Source organism: Melozone crissalis, unplaced genomic scaffold (assembly GCF_028551555.1).
Source record: "Melozone crissalis strain CALT ecotype California unplaced genomic scaffold, PUWL_Pcris_2 ptg000066l_1, whole genome shotgun sequence".
Classification (NCBI taxonomy): domain Eukaryota; kingdom Metazoa; phylum Chordata; class Aves; order Passeriformes; family Passerellidae; genus Melozone; species Melozone crissalis.
Window position 1 is genome coordinate 3,170,374 of NW_026535844.1, and position 26,599 is coordinate 3,196,972.

The 26,599-nt window shown below is 56.4% G+C and overlaps 1 pseudogene; it reads right to left on the reverse strand.

Moving 5' to 3' along the window:
- The window catches only part of LOC128945471 (zinc finger protein 850-like), a 315,097-nt pseudogene extending 292,466 nt beyond the window's left edge, over positions 1-22,631 (reverse strand).
- Positions 22,632-26,599: the final 3,968 nt, after the last annotated feature.

Here is a 26,599-nt window from a genome sequence, read left to right on the forward strand (position 1 = left end):
CACCAGCCTCTCTGTGCACGGATCCAACCAATCACTGCATGCCTCCCCTCAGACACGCCCGCCTCTCACACACCAAACAAACCAATCACCGCGTTCCTCTTGTCACCTACTCTCCCCTCTCTCGACCTGAACCGACCAATCACCGGGCGTCTTCCCTCAACAATTCCCTCCTTCTTTGCCTCTATCCAACCAACCACCACGCGCCTCCCTTCGGCAAAGCCCACCTGCCCCGCCCCTCTCCTGTCAATCACCGCGCCCTCTACGAAACCAACCAATCACCGGGCGTCTCCCCTCAGCAACTCCCGCCCTCCCCGCGCTGTTCCAGCGAATCACAGCCGAGCCCGAAGCGGCGCCCCCTGACGCCGGGGCCGGGCATGGAGCGGGCGCCCCCTCCCCCCCCCCGCCCCCCAGGACCCCCTCTGGGACCCCCAGGAGCCGCCCCGGGCTCGGGAGGGTCCTGCGGGAGGCGCTGGAGAGAGTGGGGGAGGCGCTGGGAGAGGACGGGGGGCTCCGGGAGCTGCTGAGGAGGCGCAGGGACAGGTGAGGGGTCCTGGAGGGGTCGTGAGGGGAATTTGGGGAGGGGTCTTGAGGAGATTTCGGGGTGATTTGGCAAGTGTCTGGGGGGAACTTGAGGGAGTTTTAGCGGGGTCTGGGGGTGCTGGGGGTGCTTTGGGGAGGAATTTGGGGAGGGGTCCTTGGGGGGTGTCACGATCCGTCCTCAGGGATGGGTTTCATGATGGTTCATGGATTTGATCTCAGGGTGCAAAAAGAACCAACACGGTACAAGGGGGTTTGCAATGAGAATCGAAACAAATGCACCTTTATTGAAGACCACAGCAAAATGCGATAGAGGGATTAAGGGAGAGAAGAAGATAGGGGAAGAGAGAGAGAAAGAGAGAGGGGATAGAGCTACCAAATGTAGAGACGAAGTCCTTTGGTCCAGTCCAGTCGAGGACCCGCCTGTTGCATCGGGGAGGTCTCAGAGGCCCAGTTCATCTGGACCCCAAATATACTCTTTTTCATTGGGGGAAGGGGGGTGGATTTTGCAGCCGAAACAAAGGTAGTTTATTGTATCTTCGGGGGGGGGGTGGGAAATAAGGGTACACACAGCCCAAGTTTGGCAGCAGGCGAGAGTCATTGTTTTCGTTGTCCACTGCCTACACCTGCAACATCCATCTTGCTTTGGGCAGCTTTCCTTCCTCGCCCTGTACACCTCCCCCGAGTTGGGGCTTTCGGTCCCAGTCTCTGGAAGAAGGTGAGAGGGGCCTTCTCACATAGGGATTTCATGTCTCAGTCCCTTGACGAAGAGGTTTCTTACATCTCTACTTGTCTGTCACAGTGATTATTAATGGTCTTCTCTTGGGGGAGGGGACCACCCTAAAGCTCAAACCAGCCAGGCTGAGAGGTAGGGAGGATTCCAGAGCTATTGTGCAAAAGGGCAGGATGCCCTGTGAGCTCAGTGTAGCGTATAACAAACAGCATCTGTGAAAACAGCAACTTAGCAACACTTTCAGGCCTCAGGCACATGACTTTCCCGGCCACCGGATCAGCAAACGAGGGTTTCAATTTTTTGGTGGTCTCTCTCCATGACAATCGTAAGGCAGATAAGGGATATTTCAGACAGACTCTCACAACACGGAACACACTTGTTCCCCCAGCTCCAGAAAACTTGATGCAGGAACAAAAACATTCCTGCAGGAACCACCAAAGGCCAAGGGGCGTTTGGCCACTTTCCCTTCCACACCGCACGCTCGGGCAAATTGCGCAGACCAAGCAGCCTTTCCCCTCTTCCCCATTGGCCTGAAGACACTGTGCACCAAGAGAAAGCTCCTGGACACCCGGCTATGCAACAAGAGCAATTTAATGTTCCTCGAGTGGGTGAAGGGAAAGGAAGTGCTGGCAGAGGAGAGGTGTTCCCCGCGGGCTCAGGCGGCCCCAGCAGACGCAGCCTCCCGGATCAGTTCTGCACAGCGCCGCGGCAGGACACTCAGCCACGGGCACACAGGAAAGGCCGCGACTTCCAGAGGCGGCGGAGTTGGTCTCGCATCCGCTGGAGCCGGGAGGAGGGAACGCTCTGTACAGCTAAAACGATGTGCAGAGCTTGAAGCGCCAGGCATGAGATGGCAAGGCTGGTGTCATCCGTCATGTCCTGAAGGGCTGCAGAGAGAGAAACAGAGGCACAGTCAGAGGCTGGATCTGCGGGGAGCTGGGCAGAGCCTCCAGCCTTGTCCATGGCACGCAGCTCCTGGCACGGCCTGGAGGAAGCAGGAGCCAAGAAGGACGAGCTGGCAGCTACTGGCCAGGAATGCCCCGCAGGCCCCTGCAAGGTGTCTGCGCTGTGGCCCCGCTGCCCTTGGGGCGCACAGGGAGCGGAGCCGTCGGCGGGCGGGCCAGGGAACGCAGCTGCCAGCGGCAGCCCCCGCCGAGAGCCCGCGGGCCTCACTCACCGCTGCAGATGATGCGGAACTGCGGCTGCTGCCCTGTCAGGTAGCGCCCGGCCATCCCTGGGGAACACAGAGCGTGTCCTGCCTTCAGAGCCACAGCTGCCGCCCACGGGCGCTGCCAGCCCTGAGGCCACACGCCCTGCTGGCCCGGCAGGGCTCAGCCCGGGCCCCTGGCGCACGCTGCCGCCCCAGGGCACGGCTGCCAGAGGGCGGCAGCAGCAATGCCCGGGCCAGCGGGGGCTGCCCATGCCCGCGCCCGGATCCTGCTGCCGGCACAGCAGGCGGGGCCGGGGCCGAGCTGCGGCAATGGGGCGGGCCGGGGAGGGAGCCGGGCTTGGCGCTCACCCATGAACCTGACGGCCGCCTCTCGCAGGGGCTCCTGTGCGCTCCGCAGGTAGGGCAGGGCCAGGCGCAGGTGCTCGGCCACTCGGCTCCTGTCCTCTGCCAGCTGCAGAGAGCGGCAGGGCACGGAGGGAAAGGGTTGATGCGGCCCTGCCCCTGGGCCGGGCGCTCCCCACGGCCGGCGCTGCTCCCCCTGCCCACAGAGCCCCGAGGCCCGGCCAGCAGCCGCAGGCGCCGGGCTCGGCACGGGGCACAGGGCCCGGCGAGCCGCGGTGCCGCCCCGCAGCAGAGCCCGGCTGGCTCGGGGCTCCATCGGCACCGGCCTTGGGGCCACAGGAGCCTGGAGCAGAGCCCGCACAGCCCAGGGAAGGGAGCGGCGTGTGGGGCGCAGGCCGGTGCCGCTGCGTGCGGCACTGGGCAGAGGGCACATCTGCCAGCCCCACAGACTGGGCGCCGTGGGCAGGCGGCTGCTCCCGGGATTGGGCTGGGCATTCCAGGCTGTCCTTACCAAGCACTCTGCAAATCTTCACATTTGATCCGTCTGCAGCAGCTGCTTGAGATCCTTCCTCTTCAGGAACCTCACTGCAGAAAGCAGCGTTTCCCGAGAGGCCTGCAGAGCAGCAAAGAGCCAGAGATGGCACCGCAGCCCAGGGTACAGGAGCCGCATCTCTGTGCCAGGGCTGGGAGGAGGCTTGAGCCCGTCAGGTGCCAGGGGGTGGGGAGACAGCTGAGCCCCCTTCCTTGGGGACACCCAGGAGGCCTCACCTGTGCCACACACCGGTTCTCATCGTGGCAGTGGAAGAAGAGTGGGAGCAGGCTCTGGCTCACAGGCTTCTTCAGGGGCTTTTCTCCCTTTGCCACTACAAAGGCGATCACGTCTTGGAAGAGGCGAATGGAGAGCAGCTGCACAAGGCTGTTGTCCTGTTGGAAAGGAAGCCAAAGCCCTCCACATCTGCTGCTCCAGGCCCCCCTGTGCCCAGGCCCAAGGCAGCACCCAAGTACCCGTGGCTGGGGACACAGAGCCTCACATTGTCAAAGAGGTGCCAGAGCGCCTCAGCCAGCTGCAGGGCGATGGGGCTGGCTATTGCCAGGTCTTTCTGCAGCATCAGGAGGCTGAGCACAATGAGGGTCTTCTCCACGATGTCTTCATCCCTATCCCACAGTAGCTTCACAAGGCTTTCGGTCAGGCTGTACATGCTTGGATCCTGTGTGCAAAACAAGGCTGGGCAACCCCATGCTGCTGCTGCTGCTGCTGCAGGGCTCAGAGGCCAAAGGCATTTCCCAAAGCACTCAGGCAGCTGAACAGCAAGCCTGGAGAGCTGGGAGCAGCTGCCACAGCTGTCAAAGCCCAGCTAAGCCCAAGGGGCTGCTTGCCCCAGCCCCACGCTGCCAGCACAGCTTCAGCTGCTGCCTCCTTCTCACCATCGAGGTGAGCACCACGAGGCCTCGGAGCGCCACGCGACGCATCTCCCTGGACTGGCCCTGCAGGTGCCTTGTCAGGATCTCCAGGACTTGTTCACCACATTCGCTCAAGTCCAGGCAATCCAGGAGCTGAAAGGCACAGAGCAGGCACAGAGGTGCCCAGCTGGCAGGAGCTCAGAAGTGCACAGGGCCGAGCCAAGGCAGCAGCACAGGGCACAGGCAGCGTCCCAGGCAGCTGCGGCTACGAGAGGGCAGAGGGGTGGGAGGCAGCTGAGCCAGGCAGCGCTGGCCATGGGGCTCACCTCCACCAGGAAGGCCAGGGCGGGCAGTTCCCAGTCTGAAACGCCTTCGCTGAGCAGCTCAAACAGGCAGGATGCCATGCTGCAGCACCAGATGATGGAGACACGGCACATCTCCCTGGCAGGGAGAAAAAGGCACCATTGCTCCTGGGCTGGGCGGGCAAACCTCTCCCAGGGCTGACTGGCAGAGCTCTGCTCTGCTCCCGAGCTCCCCGGGGGCACTTTGGGAGGCGGCTGTCCCCGGGCACCCTCCTCTGCTGGCCTTTTCCAGTCTGCTCATCCCTCCCTTGGTGACAAGGCCCTGCCGCCCATGAGCACGGGGACTGTGTGGGGCGTTGCGGGCACAAAGGAGAGGGGCGGTGGGGAGAACGAGGTCTCACCTGGCCAGCAGACCCACTGCACAGTGGTGGGTGTCGGCACGGAGCAGCGTGTCCCAGGCACGCTTGCGTTCCATGGACAGCACCACGTGCTCATAGCGCATTTGGCAGAGCAGGGCCTTCAGGGTCTGCAGCGCAAAGCTGTGTGCAGAGCAAAGGCCAGGTCACGCTGGGAGCCCCGGCTCCTGCCCTGGGGCATGGGAGGGACGGGGAGACTGGGAGGACTGGCATGGAGCACCTGTTGGGGTTGGCGGAGAGGCCGTGTTGCTCCTGGCATCCCTGCCAGAAGGTCTCAACCTCTTCTGGCATCTCCTGCATGATGTAAGCTTGGAAGAGCAGATGCAGAAAGAGACTGGGGAAATACTCCAGCACGACAGGAGAGCGCCAGGCCAGATTGAAGATTTTCCACAGTGCCACGGTTGCCTGCAAGAAATAAAACAGCCAGAGACAACGCTCAGTGGCCAAGACATCCACGTGGCAGGGCCCGAGTGTGCAAGGGAGAGGTCGAGGGAGACACGGGGGGAGCAGCCGGCCTGGTGCCCCTGAGCCCTGCCCCTAAGGCAGGATTCAGCCCAGTGCCTGTGGCAGGGAGATGCAGCTGGGGGGAGCACAGAGAGCTGGCTGCTGGAGAGGCGGCCTGGGGGCTGGCAAAGGCCGGCACCAGAAACTCACAGCCAGGGCAAAGACTCCTGCGTCATCCCCATCGGAAGTGCACACGCTGTGCACTGGCCAGGTGCTCAGCACATGGAGGAGCAGCTGCAGCGCCGGCTCCGCAGTCCTGCTCGAGGACATGATGGTTCCCCACATGGTGGCGGCAGCTCTGTGGGGTCAGGGCTCTGTGTCAGGGCAGGCTCAGCCACAGCACCGTGGCCTGGGCAGCTGCAGGGCCCCGCGCTGGCCCTCAGCCCTGCCTCTGCCCACTGCCCCTGGCCAGCAGCGGCCAGCCAGCCCACGTGGGTACAGGCCCGGAGGGGCAGGGAGGGAGCGTGGCACCAGGCTCAGGAGCTGACATGGCAGCACTGGAAAACAGAGGAGCCAGAGGATCCTGGAACTGCCCGCCTGTCTGGCAGCCAGCAGGGACAGGCCCTACAGGGTGACGGGCCGGTGAAGCCTAAGCCCTCAAGGCACGTGGGGCTGCCCTACCTGTCACACGATGGGGCCCAGTTCAAGAGGGTGATCAGCACGTCACAGGGGTGTTCCTGGGCCAGCTCCAGAAGGGCCTTGTCCAGCCTGTGCCCAGCAGACTCATTGGCCGTGAGCCACTGGTGGATGTACCTCACCATGGCGGGCACCTGCAGAGGGCACAGGGAGACTCGCAGAGCTGCCAGAGCAGCACCTTCCCCTGAGAAGTGCTTCCCTTCCAACCGCATTGGGCCGGGTCTCAGAGGCCGAGGGAGCCCGGCAGAGCCGGCTGGAGGCGCCACACCACTGCTGGGGCCATCGAGCCCTTGCCCAGGCTGCTTACTTGCGTTGGATTGGAGACACCCTTCTCCACAAGCAAATCCAGCATGGCAGTACCGGTCTCGGCATCGAGGAACGGAAGGTTGGCCAAGACGCCCGTGCCCACACCGGTGGTCTCTTCCTGCCAAAGGCACGTGATGAATTCACAGAGGGTCTGCAGAGAAGGGCAGCAAGAGAGGGAGAATCCATGGAGCGCTCCAAGCCTGGTGCTTGGCTGAGCAGTGCCAGGAGGCCCAGCCCAGGTGGGGATGGCCGCAGGTACCTGCGCCGCTCTGCCCAAGCAGCCACGGGCGGCTTCCTGTTCTTGTGTCCCGTCCTTGGCTGCATCTGGCAAAGAGCGAGCGCAGCCAGAGCTGAGGGGCTGTGGGAGAGGCCAGAGAACACAGCCCAGCCCTGCGCTGCCCAGGCAGGGAGAGCCTCGGGATGCCCCGGGGGATGGAGCGCGGCTGCCAGGGGCTCCAGCCCAGCTTCTGTCCTATCCATGGATATGTCCACAGGGATGGGATGGGATGGGATGGGATGGGATGGGATGGGATGGGATGGGATGGGATGGGATGGGATGCGATGGGGCCAAGCTGGCTACAGGCACCAGCCCTGCAGCCCAGCTCTGACACTCACGCTCCTGCAGCAGCTGGAACTGCTCCAGTTCTTCAGGCTGCTGTGCTGAGGTAGCTCCAGCCTCTTCCTCCTCCAGCCAGGCCAGCTTGGGCACGCTGGGGGGTCTCTGCTCCATGTCACTCTTTGCAGTTAGGAGTGCTTGCTGAAGCAGAGAGGCCTCGGAAGGGCTGAAGATGAGCAAGTGCTGCAGTTGTGCCTTGAAGGCACCTGCAACAGAGGAGCCTCGGGAAGGCTACAGGACAGGAAGTCCCGCAGCCTGGCCTCGAGGTCACCTGCACAGGGAACGCCTCGGAAAAGCTCCGGGTCAGCAAGGAATGAGCTGGCTGTGTGGGGGCTCCTCACAGCACTGCTCTGTCCCGTCCTGTCCCGTCGCGTGCACCGAGCACTGTGGCGTGGCCGTGGCGCTGCCAGCACCTACGTCACACCGTGTCACAAAGGGTCACCCTTGCACACTCTGTCCCTTTCCATCCCACGGTGACCACGGTGCACTGTGTCACAGAGAGCCCCAGGACATACCTCCACGTGCCCTGGGGACACCCCCACCCCACCCAAACTGCCCCAGCTTGCAGGCAAGACCTTGCCCCAAGTGTTGAAGACACAGCCCAGCAGGAACTTTAGCAAGGGCCCAAACAAGAAGCAGCTGCTCCTCTGCTCTGCCTGCTCAGGGCAGCAGAATGAGCCCCCACGGCTGCCAGCGCAGCAGAGCAGGAAGGGCACCGGGGCCTTCCACAGGCCCTGCCACGGCCTCTTTGGGACCAGTCCCGGCGCTGGGTGGCCGGCACACTCGCAGGGGCGTGACACAGACACGGGACGTGTGGCCCAGAGCTCCAATGCTGCTCTGTCCCCTGGGCAGCGCTGGCAGCAGCAGCTGTGGAAGAGTCCCTGCCAAAGGAGATTTGCCTTTCCCAAGGCCTGCCAATGCTCGTGCCTCTCTCCTGCCACAGAGACCTGTGGCCCCGGGGGACATCTCTGCCAGAGGACAGCCAAAGCCAACGTGCCTTGGTGTCTATGTGATCTTCTCTGCAGGTGGCTGTCGGCAGGAGCACTTGGAGCAATTGGTGGCCACACTTGGTATCTGTCAGAAGGCAGAAGCTGTTGTCCCTTCCTGGAATGATTTTTGCTCAGAAGTGATTATCTGCAGCACAAACCCACCATCCACTATTGACTTTCACAGGACAATGCCATTCTTACAGAGATGCTGTCAAGTTGCCTTGTGTGCTTCTGGCTGTTTTTCTTGCTCTCTGGATGAAAACATCAGCCCAGCGTCTGATGGCCGATGCTGCGGGTGCTGCCCGTCTGGCTGTGGCCAGCAGCTCGTGCCCAAACACAAGTGGGCGCTTTCTGGGCAAGGGGATGGACTGGCACAAGCAGCCATTTTCCCTGGTATCACGGTTTGATGCTGGCACAATGCCACTGCCCCCATGAGAATACATTCTCCCTGGTGTCTGCTGTGAGATGTGACCAGGAATAGAGCGAAGCAGGCTCCAGCTTCGGAATACAAAGAAAAAAAGTCTTTCTTAACTTACAATATATAAAAGAAACACACTGAAATAATGAAAACATTCCAAACTTTCCTCCTCCCCCCAACCAAATTCCCAATACATCACAGTAAGGCAAAACCTTGGACTCGCAATTCACTTGCCACCCCTCAGGTCACCAACTGTCAGTCCATCACCACCCCTCAGATAATCAACTCTCAGTTCATCAGGGAGAGAGGAGTCCCTCTTGTGCCACAGGCTTCCCCAGGAAACACAGTTGAGACCTCTTGTGTTTCCATGTCACACATGGCACTGCCCGGGGATCATTTCCCATGGTGACATCTTCCTTCCATGCCCAGTGCTCTCACCACTGCACATGGACCAGAGCTGCTTCTGGGGTTCCCCTTTTAAGGATGCTTTGCCCAGTTCCAAAAATGAGCACAGTCTCTCACTTTTGGGACACCTGTCCCTCCCAAATTCCCCCCCTGGGGCCGAGGGGTCTCAAGAACAAAGATCTTCTTCCTCACTGAAGGCAGAGGGCACCACCACCCTCCTCATCCATCTCTGTTCATGCCACTCCTTCACATCACATCACTGCACTCTCTTGGCTCCGAGCCATTGCCTCCCCCTAAATGCAGTCTCTGTGTCACAGGAAAAATGGTTCCGTCCATGGCTGCACAAGAAAAGTCCAGCCAAAGGCCACTCCATCATCTCTTCCCGCCTAGGATTCTTCTCAGCTTCTTCTGACATCTTTCACTTGCACGGGCTTTCATCACACTTGCCCATTTTCTCCTATTTCATCCCTATATCTCTTCTCATTCAACTCCAGGAGGATCAGCATTTGTAAGGTTTCCATCATCCAAGAAAAGCGTTAAAATCTCGGGCTCTGCCTGTCCAGAACTCCCACGCTGGCCCTGCCGGGCACCTTCTCTCTGCACCCCTTCTCCTTCTCGGCTGTGCTGCCAGCACAAGATAGCAAATTTCAAGGAGGCACAGGCACACACACCGGCTCTCCCTCTCTCTCTGGGGGCGCTGCCCGATGCCTCTCAGTGCTCCTCCACCCTTCCATCGTGCAGGGGCCTTCACCTCCCTTCTCTGTCCAAGGCCCGGCTCCCCTCACCCGGCCGCATGGCTTCCCCTCCCGCACCCAGCCCGCAGCCGGGCAGGGCAGCTCTGAACCTTTCACCCACCGGAACCAAGAGAGCTTCCCCTGGGAGTTCTCTGCTTTTAACCCCCTGTGTGCTCAGAGGTGAATCCATGTCCTCAGGGGCCACACCAGGTGCCAGTATTTAAATCTGAACACTGACTGGTTTGACCACAGCATCCCAAAAAACTCACTTCCTCTCAAACCAGGACCGGGAGGAGGAATGTTTTTAGGAGGTTTTCATTCTGAGTTCTGTGTGTTTCTTTTATATATTATAAGTTAATATAGTTTGTTTTTTTTTTTTTTCTTTTATTCCTGAACTGTAGCATGCTTTGCTGTATTTCTGGTCACATCTCACAGTGGACACTGGGGACAATGGATTTTCATGGGGGCACTGGCATTACACCAGCGTCAAACCATGACGCCCACTCCGCTTTAGAAACACAATTTTATTAACGAGGGGTCAGGACAATTACTAACAACTATTAAAATTTTTAAAAACATACATTTAAATTTTAAAAACATTCCGTTATATTTTAAATAGTTAGAAAAAATTGAAAATCATACTAAATTATTTTAAAATATTATTCAGAGATCCTTAACAAGGGCTGAGCTCCCACTCCCTGCTCACTGTGGGATGTGGGGAGGGGGCGATGCTGACGGGGCTGGGGGGGGGGGGCTGCAGCTCCGGGGGGGCAGGGAAACTGCGCGGTTCTGGTGCTCCTGCTGCTGCTGGTGGTCTTCCTCCTCCTCCTCCCGCTCCCCCCGGGCCCAGCCCCCACCCTTTGTCCCCCTCCCTTTGTCCAAATCCGTCCCATCGCCCCCCCAAACTCCTCCCCATCGCCCCCCAATAAACGGCCCCAGGCCCAATTGGGAAGATTTACTGGGAGCACTGGGAGCAGGCACTGGGCGGGGGCAGAGCGCCAGCGGGGCTGGGGGGGACACGGGACCCCCCCAAAATCAGCGGACGGAGCGGGGGGTCCCGGCCGGGCCCGAGCCCACGGGGAGGGGCTGCGGCCGCCGCCGGCTCAGGAGCTCTGTGGGCACAGAAAAGGGGGTGACACCGGGCTGGGGGCCCCGGCGGGAGCGCACACGCTCCGCCACGGCGGGGACGCCGCCCCCGGCACCCGCCCTGACCTTCTTGCGCAGGCAGAAGCCGAGCCCCAGCGCCAGGAAGACCAAGCCCAAGACGAAGCCCCCGATGCCCGTCAGCATCTTGCTGCCGGCGGCGTCCGGCGGCATCTCTGGGGGGTCCGCAGGGCTCAGCACCCCCAAAACCTCTCACCGACACCCCGAGCCCCTCCCAGCGCCCTGTCTGTGGCCCCCAGCCCAGCCAGGACCCCCTGAAACCTCCCCCCGATCCCTTTTTGTCCTGGCCAGGAGCAACCAAAGCCCCTCCCGTCCCTCTCAGCATCCCACAGCCCCCTCCCAGTTGCCCCCAGCGCCCCAGGACACCCAAAGCCTCTCGCAGTCCCTTGGCAGCCCCAGCAGGACTCAGCCAGAGCCCTCCCAGGCTGTGTCCAGCACAACCGAGCTCATGGCGAGCCCCGCTTTGCCATCGCCGATCTCCTTCCAGCCCCTCGGGGCTCACTGCGATCCCTCCCAGGTACACCCAGCACCCCCAAACTCCCTCCCAGTCAGACCCAGCACCCCCAAACTCCCTCCCAGTCACACCCAGCACCCCCAAGCTCCCTCCCAGTGCCCACCAGGACCCGCTCAACCCCATCCCACCCTCCCCAGCATCCCCCAAACCCCTTCCCAGCCCTTGCCCAGCCCCTCTCCCACTTCCAGCCCGGCTCTCTCCAGCTCCCTCCCAGTGGCTCCCAGCACAGCCCAGCGGCTCTGCCAGCGCCCCCAGGGGCTCCCCCGTACCCCAGTGCCGCCTCAGGGGCTGCTCCAGGCTGACGTGCTCCACCTGGCAGCTGTAGCTGAGCCCGCGCCGGGGCGGCGTTTCCAGCAGCACCAGCAGCTGGTAGGTCCAGTCCCCGTTGGGGACCACGTCGGTGGCCACCACGTGCTCCGAGAGCTCCTGCTGGCCCTGGAACCACCTCACCTGGATGGCAGCAGGGTAGAAATCCATCACGGAGCAGAGCAGGCGGCCGGGGCCGGGCTGGGAGCTCGAGGGAGGAACCAGCGAGATGGATACGCTGGGGGACACTGGGAGAGAGAGAGGAGAGGGCTGGGTTTGGCTGGAGAGGGACTGGGAATGGGCGAGGGAGGGACTGGGAGCGATTGGGGTGGCACTGAGAGAGATGGCACAGGGTGGGGAACGCTGGGACGGATGTTGGACGTCCGGGCTTGAACGAAGAATGAACCGGGAATTAATTTGGAATGGATTGGGAATAGGCTGAGAAGAGGAGGGAGGGACTTTGGAAGTACTGAGAGCGACTAGGATGGCACTCGGAGGGATTTTGGTGGCCCTGGAATTAACTGGGAATGAAGTGCGCGGCACTGGGAGGCAGAGTCCAGCGCGGGGCCCTCGGGATTTCAGCGCCAGGGACTCTGCATGGCAACCGATGAGTCACCAGAGACACGCCTTCTCATTGGCTGAAAGGAGCCGGCTACACGGACAACCGGGATGGACACGCCGGGCAGGCACAGGGATGGACTGGGACGGACTGGGAGAGCCGCGGGGGTCACTGGGTGGGACAGGAGGCCCCGGGGTTGTTCCGAAGGAGGGCTGAGGGCCCTGGGCTGATTCTCAGAGACGTTTTGAGGGGCTCCAGGGTCATTGGCAGGGCAGGGCCCGAGGGGACACGCTCTGCCCCGCGCTCACCTCGGTGCCCCGTGAGGAACGAGGCAGCAAGCTCGTAGCCGGCCCGGCAGAACGTGTCAACCGCAGCCCGATTATCCTCCAGTATTTCCGGGATTCCGTTGCAGCACCGAGCCTGTGTCTCCCCATAGGGAGTGTCTCCCACGAACACCCCCACGTCGCTGTCGAACATCAAGTACTGCATCCGATTGTAGATCTACCTCCTCACGAACCTCACCTTCTCCGTACCATTAATGAAGTGACACTCTCTCGTTCTCATCTCCTGGAACACTCCTGTGAGTGCAGAACACAGATCCGGGGTTGTCCCCCCAGAACGCCCCCAGCGCTCCGGGGGCCACCCTGGATCCCCACTCCGCACCCCCTGTACCCCACGGCCGCCATGGGACCCTCCTGCCCGCGCTGCCGCTTCCTCTTTGCCGCCCTTCCCCCATTTCCTCTTTCACATCCGCTCCCCTCCCACCTCCGACCGCTCCCAAATCACTTTTGGGGTCCCATTTCCACATTTTCCCACAAATCCCCCAATCTCCAGCCCCCTCGGGCTCAGTTTTGTGGTCCCCCCTCCCCTTTTCCCCCCTTCCCCACCCTCTCCCACCCCTCCCTCCCCCCCCTCCACCCCTCAGCCCCTCCCGCTCTCCCTTTGGGGGGTCTCTTCTCCTCCCCCTCCATTCCGGGCTCCCCCCTTCGCCCCCTTTTCCCCCTTCTCCCCCACTGTCCCAGCGCCTCACGCACCCCCGCTCACCCCAGAGCTCCGCGCCCTCAGCCGGAGGGGCTCCCAGCACCACCAGTGCCACCAGTAGGGCCCCAGCTGCCGCCCCTCGCCCCATGGCCGGGGCCGGGCAGGGAGCAGCAGCCCCAAAGCAGCCGCGCCGCGCTGGGAGCGCCAGTCCGGAGCAGGGCGGGCTCGGCAGCGCAGCGCGCTCTCATTGGCTGCCGCCGCTTCTGGGCAGCGACCGGCCACGGGCTCTGCCCGGCAACCGATGAGGCAATCCAACGCCCCGAGCTCTCATTGGCTGTAGCGCCTCCTGCCTGCGCTGAGGCCTTTCCGGGACGCTGCAGCCCCGGGCTGGGGGTTTTTTTGGGTAGGGGGAACCTTGGGGCGCTGGGCAGGTGAGGCGGGGATGGAGAGGCGCGGGCTGTGGTGGACCAGCCAATGAGAGCCGCTCATTTCACATTTAAGCCCATTTTTTGGGTTACTGAGCTCGTTCAGGATTTTCTGTTCAGAACCCTTGGTCCCGCTGTCCTGGTTTGAAAAGGAAGTGAGTTTTTTGGGATGCTGTGGTCAAACCAGTCAGTGTTCAGATTTAAATACTGGCACCTGGTGTGGCCCCTGAGGACATGGATTCACCTCTGAGAGCACAGGGGGTTAAAAGCAGAGAACTCCCAGGGGAAGCTCTCTTGGTTCCGGTGGGTGAAAGGTTCAGAGCTGCCCTGCCCGGCTGCGGGCTGGGTGCGGGAGGGGAAGCCATGCGGCCGGGTGAGGGGAGCCGGGCCTTGGACAGAGAAGGGAGGTGAAGGCCCCTGCACGATGGAAGGGTGGAGGAGCACTGAGAGGCATCGGGCAGCGCCCCCAGAGAGAGAGAGAGAGCCGGTGTCTGTGCCTGTGCCACCTTGAAATTTGCTATCTTGTGCTGGCAGCACAGCCGAGAAGGAGAAGGGGTGCAGAGAGAAGGTGCCCGGCAGGGCCAGCGTGGGAGTTCTGGGCAGGCAGAGCCCGAGATTTTAACGCTTTTCTTGGATGATGGAAACCTTAGAAATGCTGATTCTCCTGGAGTTGAATGAGAAGATAGGGATGAAATAGGAGAAAATGGGCAAGTGTGATGAAAGCCCGTGCAAGTGAGAGATGTCAGAAGAAGCTGAGAAGAATCCTAGGCGGGAAGAGATGATGGAGTGTCCTTTGGCTGGACTTTTCTTGTATAGCCATGGACAGAACCATTTTTCCTGTGACACAGAGACTACATTTAGGGGGAGGCAATGGCTCGGAGCCAAGAGAGTGCAGTGATGTGATGTGAAGGAGCGGCATGAACAGAGATGGATGAGGAGGGTGGTGGTGCCCTCTGCCTTCAGTGAGGAAGAAGATCTTTGTTCTTGAGACCCCTCGGCCCCAGGGGGGGAATTTGGGAGGGACAGGTGTCCCAAAAGTGAGAGACAGTGCTCATTTTTGGAACTGGGCAAAGCATCCTTAAAAGGGGAACCCCAGAAGCAGCTCTGGTCCATGTGCAGTGGTGAGAGCACTGGGCATGGAAGGAAGATGTCACCATGGGAAATGATCCCCGGGCGGTGCCATGTGTGACATGGAAACACAAGAGGTCTCAACTGTGTTTCCTGGGGAAGCCTGTGGCACAAGAGGGACTCCTCTCTCCCTGATGAACTGAGAGTTGATTATCTGAGGGGTGGTGATGGACTGACAGTTGGTGACCTGAGGGGTGGCAAGTGAATTGCGAGTCCAAGGTTTTGCCTTACTGTGATGTATTGGGAATTTGGTTGGGGGGAGGAGGAAAGTTTGGAATGTTTTCATTATTTCAGTGTGTTTCTTTTATATATTGTAAGTTAAGAAAGACTTTTTTTCTTTGTATTCCGAAGCTGGAGCCTGCTTCGCTCTATTCCTGGTCACATCTCACAGCAGACACCAGGGAGAATGTATTCTCATGGGGGCAGTGGCATTGTGCCAGCATCAAAGCCTGACACCAGGGAAAATGGCTGCTTGTGCCAGTCCATCCCCTTGCCCAGAAAGCGCCCACTTGTGTTTGGGCACGAGCTGCTGGCCACAGCCAGACGGGCAGCACCCGCAGCATCGGCCATCAGACGCTGGGCTGATGTTTTCATCCAGAGAGCAAGAAAAACAGCCAGAAGCACACAGGGCAACTTGACAGCATCTCTGTAGGAATGTCATTGTCCTGTGAAAGTCAATAGCGGATGGTGGGTTTGTGCTGCAGATAATCACTTCTGAGCAAAAATCATTCCAGGAAGGGACAACTGCCTCTGCCTTCTGACGGATACCAAGGGTCTTGGTTTGGAAAGACAGGAGTCCAATAAGGAAGGCAGGGGCCTCCCCTGAAATAGACAATGTAAACCCACCCACCCCTCCGAATTGCTATAAATTTTAAATTAAGAGGCTCTCAGGCAAAAATATGGGAGCAGGAAATAACAGTTCTTTAATAGGGAAAAGAAAAAAAAAAAGAATAAAAGAAACAATGCAGTACACTAGAACAACACCGACAGAGTCAGAACCCAACCTGACACCCTGTGGAGTGTTGGTAGCAGTCCAATTGGAAATGTGGCTGCAGTCCTCCTGGAGGGTCAGGTGTGGTTCTGTTAGAGCAAGGGGGTCCTGTAGAGAAGGATGTGTTCTTCCCCTGAAGATCCAGTGGAAGAAGAGGCAGCTGCTGTTCCTCTGGGGAATCCAGTGGACAAAGACATGCTAGTGTCTCAAAAATTTCTGGATTTTATCTGGGTAGGAATGCTTGGCTCCTCTTTCTGGGCAGAGCATCTCACAATGGGATGTTTTAGTTCTTATCAGTCATGCAGTGACATTCAATCGTCTGTTATCAGCAGATGTCCCCTCCCAAGGGAGATGTGAATGTGGTCCCTCAAAGAGAGAGACAAGGCAAAGTGCCCACTTGACAAAAGATAATCTGCCATACAGATGGTAATTGAAAACATCTTGCATTGCAATCTTCAACAGCAGGATATTTTTTAAAGTAGTGAATGAGGTATTCACACCAGAAAGCAGCCACAGGACAGATAAATCTTTCAGAAAAAAGAATTTATTGCTCCATTATCAGAAGAAACTTTTTTCCGCCTTACTTGGCTCTGAAGAGTCCATTAGCATTCAAAGGAAGTAGTTGACACTGACCAGACAGAATCCTTTGTTTGAATAGAATTTATGAATCATGCATGAGATGTATGAATATGCAATAGGCTATTGCTTTTAAAGGTTAACCTCTTTACATGTGTGTCCTTGTTTGGGCTTATTTTGCCCAGAAAAAGGTACCCGGGGCATCAGTAACTCTTTGTTCTTATTGCCTTGTATCGTCCTAAATCTCAGTTATTGGAATTTTTATTACTCTAATTATATTACTATTTTTATGACCACTTTGTTACTATTAAACTTTTAAAATTCTAAAACCAAGCGATTGGCGTTTTTCACAAGTACAACGTCCAGCTGAGGCAAGTGAATGGACTATAGTCAAAAGAAACAATAAAGACTTGAAATTGGTCCTTGTGAGAGTCTGTCCGAATTTTCCCTCATCTGCCTCATGATCTTCATTTGGGGACCGATGAAGAGAAGTCCCCCCTGTCTGAAAATCTCTGGCTTTGTAGGAGAAAGTTACACATGCCAATGGCCCCGAGACCTGAGAGCACAGTGCTAAGCCATTGTTCTCACAGGTGTTGTTTGCTGTATGCTACACTGAGCCCAATGAGAAGAAGAAGGGGCACCGTGCCCTTTTTGCAACAACAGCCTTGGAAGCTGTCCCACCTCTCGGCCTGGCTGGACTTCTCCTGAGTTTCAGGTGGTCCCCCCACAGAAGACCCTCACCTGTTTTACAACCACCGTGACAGACAGACTGAGATGGAAGGAGCCTCTCCATCAAGGACCGAGACATGGAACCCCCATGTGAAAAGGCCCCTCTGCTCCTTCCAAGGACTGGGACTGAAACCCCCAGCCCGGGGCAGGTGTGTGGGGGAGGCAAGCTGACCAAAGCGAGATGTTTGCCTGCAGGATGTTACTGCCGGACCAAGAAGACAATGGCTCTCGTTTACTGCTGAGAGCATGGACTACCTGTTACATCTATTCCTTATTGTATCTGTATCCCCCCCTCGCAATATCCGATAGAGTTATCATAATAAAAACCTCTGAGTTAGTGAGAGAATTCGAGATGTCACCGACGTAACAGGCGGATCCTCGACTGGACTGGACCAAAGGACTTTGTCTCTATGTTTGGTAGCTCTATCCTCCTCTTTCTCTCTCTCCCTCTTTTGTCTCTCTCTTCCTCTCTCTTTTTCTCTCCCTTAATCCCTCTATTGCATTTTGGTGTGGTCATTCAATAAAGGTGCATTTGTTTCCATTATCATTGCAAACCCCTTTGTACCTTGTTGGTTCTTTTTGCACCCTGAGATCAAATCCATGAACCATCACGAAACCCGTCCATGAGAACGGATCGTGACACCCCCCGAGGACCCCAAATTACCCCCATAGCCCCCCCAGACCCCACTAAAACCCCCTCAAGTTCCCCCCACACCCTCCCCAACTCCCCCCCAAACATCCTCAAGACCCCTCCCCAAATTCCCCTCACGACCCCTCCAGGACCCCTCACCTGTCCCTGCGCCTCCTCAGCAGCTCCCGGAGCCCCCCGCCCTCGCCCAGCGCCTCCCCCGCTCTCTCCAGCGCCTCCCGCAGGACCCGCCCGAGCCCGGGGCGGCTCCCGGGGGTCCCTGAGGGGGTCCCGGGGGGCGGGGGGGGAGGGGGCGCCCGCTCCATGCCCGGCCCCGGGGTCAGGGGGTGCTGCTTCCAGCTCAGCTCTGATTGGCTGGAGCGGCGCGGGGAGGGCGGGAGTTGCTGAGGGGAGTTGGCCGGTGTTTGGTTGCTTTCGTTGAGGGCACGGTGATTGACAGTAGATGGGCGGGGGAGGCGGGCTTTGCCAAGGGGAGGCGTGTGGTGATTGGTTGGATAGAGGCAAAGAAGGCGGGAGTTGCACAGGGGAGACACCCGGTGATTGGTTGGTTCAGCTCAAGAGAGGTGAGAGTAGCTTAGGGGAGGCGTGCAGTGATTGGTTGGTTTGGGGTGGGGGTGCTCTGTGATTCGTTAATTTGGGAGATGAAGCGTGGTGATTGGATGGTTTGGAGCGGGGCACGTCGCTATTGGCTGGGAAATGCCCAGCATTTTTTAGGGAATATACCCAGTTTTTTGGGGAAAAACTCTTGGATTTTTAAGGAAAAATTCCCGTTTTTTGCAGCAGACATATTCCCAGATTTTTTGAACCCATGTGCCCCAAAATAACCCAAATAACCCCCAAATACTCGAAATAAACCCCAAAGAACCCCAAAAACCCCCACACAAATCAAGATAATCCCAAAAAAAACAAACAAAAAAGTCAACCTAAACCCAAAAATCCCCAAATCATTTCAAGTACACCTAACAAAACCCCATATACACCAACATAAACCCCAAGAACCCAACATGATTCCAAATAAACCCACATAAACCCAAATAATCTCAAACAAACACAAATACTTCTAAATACACCCAAATAATTCCAAATAACCCCAAATAAACAGAAATAAACCAAGTAAAACCCAAGACAAACCCTAAATAGTCCATAAATAACCCCAAAGAAACCCAAATAAAGCCCAGTTCCTCCAATCTTCACCCCAAAACAGACCCCCACCAATCAGAACGCGCGGCACTGATGACGATCCACTTGCTGGGCACAAACTCAGAGCACTGGCCCCGATCAGCGACTTTCAGCCAATCAGCGCCCGGCCCGACTCTGACTCATCACTTGCCGGGCACACACCAAGGCAACTTGGTAAACACTGCGGTAAATACTCAGAGATCACGCGGGGTAATTTCCAGCCAATCAGAGAGTGTCTCGCTGATGACTCATCAGTTGCCAGGAGCGGATTTGGGGAGAGGGGAAGGTGACCCTGGGGATGGGCTGGGGACTCCAAATTAATCCAAAACGGGGTCGGGACCCCAAAACGGAGAAGGAGGGGCCTGAAGCCCCTAAAACCAAACATGGGGGAGGGGACTGGGGGAACGATCGGAAAGGGGAGAGTGGGGAAAAGAGGGGGGTGGGAGACCAAAATTAAGCTGGGAGGGGGATGGGACCCCCAAACAGGATGAAGCCAATTTTGTTCCTGGAATATTTAAAGTACTTTATGGATATGCAAAAAGTCTAGGAATATGCAACAGGCTGATGTAATGGGAGACAAAGACCATTGGGCGAAGGTTGTTATGGCCACCAAGACCCCCCATTTATTTTTTGGGACACTCTTTAATTAATCTGGTTTTAATTACATAAACATGTTGCATATTCATAGACCCTCACACATATCCATAAACTAATTTACATATTTTAGGAACTATTTTACATGGCCCATCCTTGGCAGTGTCTCCCCATTTCAGGAGCCTCCACTGAAATGGAAAATGTAAACCCCCTCCCTTTGATGATGATGATGATTAGAAGTAGTAGTAATAATAATAACAATAAACAACTTTAAAAATAATAATTAATTTTGAAATTGAGGAGCTCTCAGGCAAAGATATGGGAGTAGAAATAACAGCTCTTTATTAGGAAAAATTAAAAATACAAATGCAGTAGCACAAACAAAAACAACAGTGACAGAGTGTCATGGTTTGACACTGGCATAATGCCAGTGCCCCCATGAAAATACCCTCTCCCTAGTTTCTACTGTGAGATGTGACCAGGAATAAGCAAAGCAGGCTCCCACTTAGAAATAAAGAAGAATTTATTAACTAAACTACAAGGGAAAAAAAGAGAAACACACAAGGAAAATGAAAATTTCACAAATACATCTCCCCCTCCTCCCCACCAACTCTCCAATACAATACAATACATTCCTCAAATCACCAACTCTTGGTCCGGCACCACCCTTCAAACAATCAATCTTCAGTTCATCAAGAGGAGAGGAGTCCTTCTTGCGCCATGGTGACCTCTTCCATTCATGTCCAGTGCTCTCACCACTGAACATGGACCAGAGCTGCTTCCAGGGTCATCTTTTAAGGATGCCTTGTCCCATTCCAAAAAGGGCACAGTCTCTCCTTCAGGACACCTGCCCCTCCCAAATTATTCCCCCTGGGGCCGAGGGCCACCAACACTGAACCCTCTTGATTCCAGGGCATTGTCCCCCCTGGATACAGTCTCTATATCACAAGGAAACATGGTTCTGTCCATGGCTATACAAAAAGAGTCCAGCAAAGCAGCCACTCCATCATCTCTTCCACCCGAGTTCTTCTCTATTCTTTTCATATCTCTCCCTTGCTCAGACCTTCAACACTTGCTCAGTTCCCTCTTCATCCTCCATTCCATCTCCCCTCCAGGAAAGGTCAATGCTCTGCAATGTTTTCATTGTCCACAAAGGGGTTAAAAGCTCCTGCAAGCAGCCAGACACTCGGGCAGTCTGTGCTGGCAACACCTGATATCAAATTTCAAGGTAACAGTCCCTGGCACGGCTCTCTCTGTCTCTCTCTCCCCCTTGTCCCTCTGAGGGGGGGGGGGGGGGGGGGCAGGAAATACCTCTCGGTACTTCTTCCATTCTTCCACCCTTGGGCCGGGCCTACCTCCCATCTCTGTCCCAGGCCCGGCCACCTCACAGACGGGGGAAGAGATCCAAACCCTTTTCCCACCAGAAATCCAAAGAGAGCCTCCCAGGGGAGAGCTCTGCTTTAAACCCTTGTGTTCTCGGAGGCAGATCTAATGTCCCAGGGGCCAAACCAGGTGCCAATATTAAAATCTGAGCACCCATTGGTTTGACCACAACATCCTAGAAAACCTATTTCCCGTCAAATCACCACACAGAGTCAGAATACTCTGGGAATCCATGAAAAAGGTTGATCCTCTTGGAATCCAGTGGGAAAAGATTTATCCTCTAGGAATCCAATGGGAAATGGTTGATCATCTGGGAATCCATTGGAAAAAAAGGTTGATCCTTTGGGAATCCAGTGGGAAAAGCTTGATCCTCTAGGAATCCAGTAGAGAATGAGGCTGATCCTTTGGAATCCAGTGAGAAAACGACTGATCCTCTGGGAATCCAGTGGGAAAAGATTTATCGTCTGGAAATACACTGGAAAAAAGGTTGATTCTTTGGGAATCCAGTGGGAAAAGCTTAAATTTTGAGAATCCACTGGGAAAGGGCTGATCCTTTGGGAATCCAGTGGGAGAAGATTTATCCTCTGGGAATCCAGTGGGAAAAGCTGAAATTTTAGGAATCCAGTAGGAAAAGGGCTGATCCTCTGGGAATCCATTTCTTACCCCCCAAAGACAAGGTAAAGGCAGAGCCGTGGAGTTTTTATAGGGTATTATCACAGCGTCCTGAGTGGGCCGCCATGGTGAGAGAGAGACGGTGAATCTTGTTTCTTGACCAGAAGGCTGGATTTATTGATATAGGATATATAATACATTATAACTATACTAAATAGAACAAAGAGAGCAGTTGCAGACCTGCTGCTAGGCTAAGAATAGAAAGAAAGAATCTATAACAAAGTTGTGTCCAGGGACTCGGTCCCCAGCTTGTTCCTGTGATTGGCCTCCAATTATAAACATGTGCTTGTTTATAACATGAGACCAATCAGGTGTATCCTATTGCATTCCACAGCAGCTGATAACAATTGTTTACATTCTCTTCTGAGGCCTCTGCCTTCCAGAAGACGCAGAAATCTGAAAGAAAGGATTTCTGTGAAAAAATGTCTGCGACAGGGTATCCCACAGGTGGAGTTGGGGTTTGGGTCAGGGGAGGAGTTCTGAGAAACACAAGAGGGGTGAGATCAAATTCCTGCCTCTTAGCAACAGCAGCACTCCACACAGAACGCATCCCCAGATTCTAAATACCCTCTAAAACAACTGAGAAATTATGGAACTTCAGATATATTCCATCAATTTCCTTCATTTAATCCAGTTTTGGGTGTTTTTAAAGGATGAAGGTGAAGCAGAGAGAAAATTAAGGCCAAACCAAAAGGCAAAGCAGCCAGGTGTGTTCTAAACATGGATCACAGGGAATGTGAGTGACCAGGGCTGTGCCCAAAGTGCCTCCTCCAGTGGGGGATGGAGCTGGAGCAGCGCACGAAGCTCTGCCCGCACTCGGGGCACTCAAAGGGCTTCCCTTAGTGGTGCCTCCGTTGGTGTTGGGTCAAGTGAGAGCTGCTGGAGAAGCTCTTCCCACACTGGGGACACTCGTAGGGCCTCTCCCCAGTGTGGATGCGCCGGTGGGTGATGAGGTGGGAGTTGTGCTTGAATCCCTTCCCGCAGTCGGGGCATTGGAAAGGCCTCTCCTCCGTGTGACTCTGATAGTGCCGGAGGAGATGGGTGCTGGTCTTAAACCTCTTCCCACACTTGGAACACTCACAGGGTCTCTCCCAAGTGTGGGTTATGTGGTGCTTCATCAGTCTGGACCTCTGGCTGAAGCACATTCCACACTCGGAACACTTGTACGGCCTTTCTCCAGTATGGGTCCTCAGGTGCCGGATCAGGTGGGAGCTCTGGTTGAAGCTCTTCCCACACTCCCCACACTCGTAGGGCTTCTCCCCAGTGTGCATCCTCTGGTGCACAAGCAGGTGGGATCTCCGGCTGAAGCTCTTCCCACACTCCACGCACGTGTGGGGCTTCTCCCCATCATGGAGCTGCTCATGGAGCACCAGCCCCAAGCTCTGGCTCCACCTCCGGCCGCCTTCCCGGCCCAGGCTGGCTCTTTCCCCCTCAGATCCCCGCTGGCTGCGTTTGCAGCCCCTCCTCGTGCGGCATCTCCGGGGCTTTTCCTCCCCGTTGGCTTCCTGCACCGTGGAGCCGCTCAAAACGGCCTCTGCCACCAGGTTCTGCCGCAGGCATTTGTCCTCCCTGCTCTCCATGCTCAGCTCCTGCTCTGGGGGAGGAAGGACAAAGACAGGATGGGATTTGCCTCCGTGCCACAGGCAAGGGCAAGGAGATCACCCCAGGGCTGAGCTGCAGCCGGGGCCATGCTGGGCTGGGAGATGGAGCAGCACAGAGGGGAAAGGGGCACTGACTTCCTCCTCACCTGCCTCAGTGTCCCGGGGCATCTTCCTCTTCCTCACAGCCTCCCAGGCCTTGGCAATGGGAGATCCTGGTTTGGGGAAAACAAGGGATGAGCACATTTGTAGGAGCATCGGGGGGTAGGATGGTCAGGACAGACGGAGACGAGAGATCTCTGCAGCCAGGTCGTGGAACTTGCGGTTTATTGCAAAGGGCTTGGGTGCAGGGCCCTGCTTGGAGCTGCCAGGCACAGCTCGGAGCAGGCCCGAGAGAAGAGAGGGGTAGAGAGGATGAGAGGGTAAGAGAGTAAGAGGGGAAGAGCGTAAGAGAGTAAGGGTCCCGTTACAATACAATCAATCTTCTTCTGTGTTGAATATCCTATTTCTCACTAACCAGTCTAGTACAAGATACAAATCCTACAGCATTTACATACAGCCTATAAGAACCAATACATTACCATATTGTGTTACATTTTACACCCTAAAAACTCCTCTTTTGACCCCTTCTGCTGAGCTAGTAGGGTCTGCCCTGACCCTTGGATCTGTCTGCAAGCAGAGGGAATTGTTTCATCAAAAGGGGATTACCTTCAGTTGGGCCACACCATTGTTTTCCAGTTGTTCGCTAACTGAGGGATCTCAGAGCTTGCTTTCATTTCAATCTTCCTTATACTTTCTATATTCTCAGAATCTTTTCCAGACAATCATATTTATAAGGCTTTCCTGTTTCATCTTCCCCAACACACATTGACTTTGAAAGTCCCTCTGCCTGAGTCCATCTCTACAAATCACCAGCCATCTGGGCTCAAGATCCACCTCCCAAACACCCAGATTCAGCCCTGAAAAAGCCTCCTAGGAGTTCCCCGTCCCTGGTCCCTCCCCTCTGGTGTTCAGGGAGTTCCCACCGTCCCAGCTGTTGGGGGTCACGCTTGGATTGGGGGTCCCCCTTCTCCTCGGTGCCTGCCCTGCCCAGGCTGTTGGCAGTCCCAGCAATGCCAAAAGCTCTCCCCGATTCGCTCTCCCCATTTCGGGATGCCGGGGCTGTTTGGGCTCCCGGGCTCCCTTCTCCCCTCATTCTCTGCTCTGGGCTGCAGCGGCTCCAAGGAGTCCCCCCTGCCCCTCTCCAGGCTCTTGAGGCTCCCGCCAATGGCGGCGCTCCCCCCTCTCTGGGCTCCCCCCTTTGGGCTCCTGGGGGACACAGGGCTCTGCTCCTCCAGGCTGCCTCTGCCGGCAGCCGCCAACGCCACCCCCCGATGTCCCCCCAAGGGGCCTTTTCCGCTCAGCCTTGGAATTCTTCATTCTCCAAACATCCCCCAAAAACCCCAACCCAGGAACCCCCCGGGATATCCGGGCCGAGCTCCCCCTCCCCGCTCACCGGCACGATGGGGGGACGATGATCCCTCAGGTGGGGGCTGCGAATTCAGGCAGGGATCGATGGCGTGGTTCCCTCAGCTCAGCCCTGATCCGCCTTTTTCTCTTGTGGGGGCCTGAATATATGTATTCTTATAACAGCAATAAGAATACAACAACTGGAATGTAGTGAGAGTCCTATGTATATTGGATAAGTGGGTCCTAGCTATTCTAAATGAGTCACAGCTGCGAAGTCCTTAGCTGGGCAGCAGCTGAGGCTTGTAAAGATAGCTGGGATAAAAGGGGTGGGTCGAGAGCCCAGGAGGAGCCCCTGAGAGGGCACAAAGAACTGTGCTGCAGAGAAGAACAGCTTGGTAGAGTATGGGACTTGAGAAATATGAATACAACAAGAATACAACATTGGCGACCCCGATGTGATGGAGAACACGCAGCCACAAGGAACATCGAGGGAAGGTATGGATCCCCCTAATATGAAGAGAGGACAGCCGAGAGCTGTGGCAGCAAGGGACCTGGGACTTTAGAATATCAGCCAGAGAGCTGGGACTTTAGAATATAATATGGCCTTTGAATCAAGGAGCTGTAACAGCAGAAAGCTGTGAGAATATGGCCTTTGAGGAAAAGAGCCTTGGAACATCTAGGGATTTGTATGTGTTCAAGACAGCCGAGAGCTGTGGCAGCCTGAGAGTTGGGACAAAAAGATTCAGGGATATGTATATATTCCATGTATGTATCCAAGACAGCCGAGAGCTGTGGCAGCCTAAGAGCTGGGATTGCATGTGTACTGTAATTGTATAACTGTTAAAAGGAAAGGGGGGAAATGTGGGGGCCGGAATATATGTATTGTTATAACAGCAATAAGAATAAAACAACTGGAATGTAGTGAGAGTCCTATGTATATTGGATAAGTGGGTCCTAGCTATTCTAAATGAGTCACAGCTGCAAAGTCCTTAGCTGGGCAGCAGCTGTGGCTTGTAAAGATAGCTGGGATAAAAGGGGTGGGTCGAGAGCCCAGGAGGAGCCCCTGTGAAACCATGAGGAACTGCACTACAGAGAACAGAGAAGAGCTATGTGGCAGAGAACCAGCGAGAAGGTATGGACTCTTTAACAATATAATAACAATAAGATAACAACAGTCTCTCCTCTCCCTCTTCATCCCACTCCTGCTCTTCCGTTCCCCCTCCCCCTGCTCCTCCTCCTCCCTAATCCAACCTCCTCCTCCCTGCCTCCTCCCCCAGCAGCAGCCACACCCTCGGTGCCCCGTTCCCGCAGCCCGCGGCAGGAGCGGGGATGGAGCCGGGACAGGTCGGGATGGGCAGTGCGGGGCTCTCGGCTGCTCCAGCTGCTGCGGGTGGGGGGAACCCGGCCTGGCCCAAAGGAGAGGCAAACTGGGCAAACTGGGGGCTGCACATCCAAACTGGGCCTTGCTGGGGACCCTGCCTGGGCACTGCCAGCCCTTGGGGCTCCTCTTGGCACATCCGCCAGGGGGGACCCACACAGGGCTGGGGAATCCCAGCAGTGGCAGCACTGCCAGGGACTGGGCTGCACTGGGATCGTACTGGGAGTGACTGGGACTGTACTGGGCTTGTACAGATATCATACTGGGATCATACTGGGACTGTACTGGCTTTGTACTGACATTATTCTGGGATCATATTGCAATGCCAGGGCAGACTGTGATCGCACTGATGGACACTGGGATCATTCTGGGATCATACTGGGAGTGACTGGGACTTTACTGCCTTTCTACTGACATCCTATTGGCATCATACTGGGATTGTACTGAGTTTGGACTGACTCCATGCTGCCATCATACTGGGATCATGCTGAGATCACACTGGGAGTGAGTAGGAGCCTGGGGGGGGGCAATTGAGACCATGTTAGGGGTAAATGGGATATACTGGGATGAACTGGGATGGTGCTGGGGATGGCTAGGATCATACTGGCAGTGAGTGCCACTACACTGAGGCTGACTGGGAGTGCTTGGGAGCAAATGGGATCATACTGGAAGGAACTGGAAAGATGGTGGAGGGAACTGGGGTACGCTGGGATATACTGGGACTGACTAGAAGGAAAATGAGGGTGAAAGAGAGGAACTGGAACCATGTGGAGCACAACTGGTTTATTCTGGGAGAGACTGGGAGCACACTGGG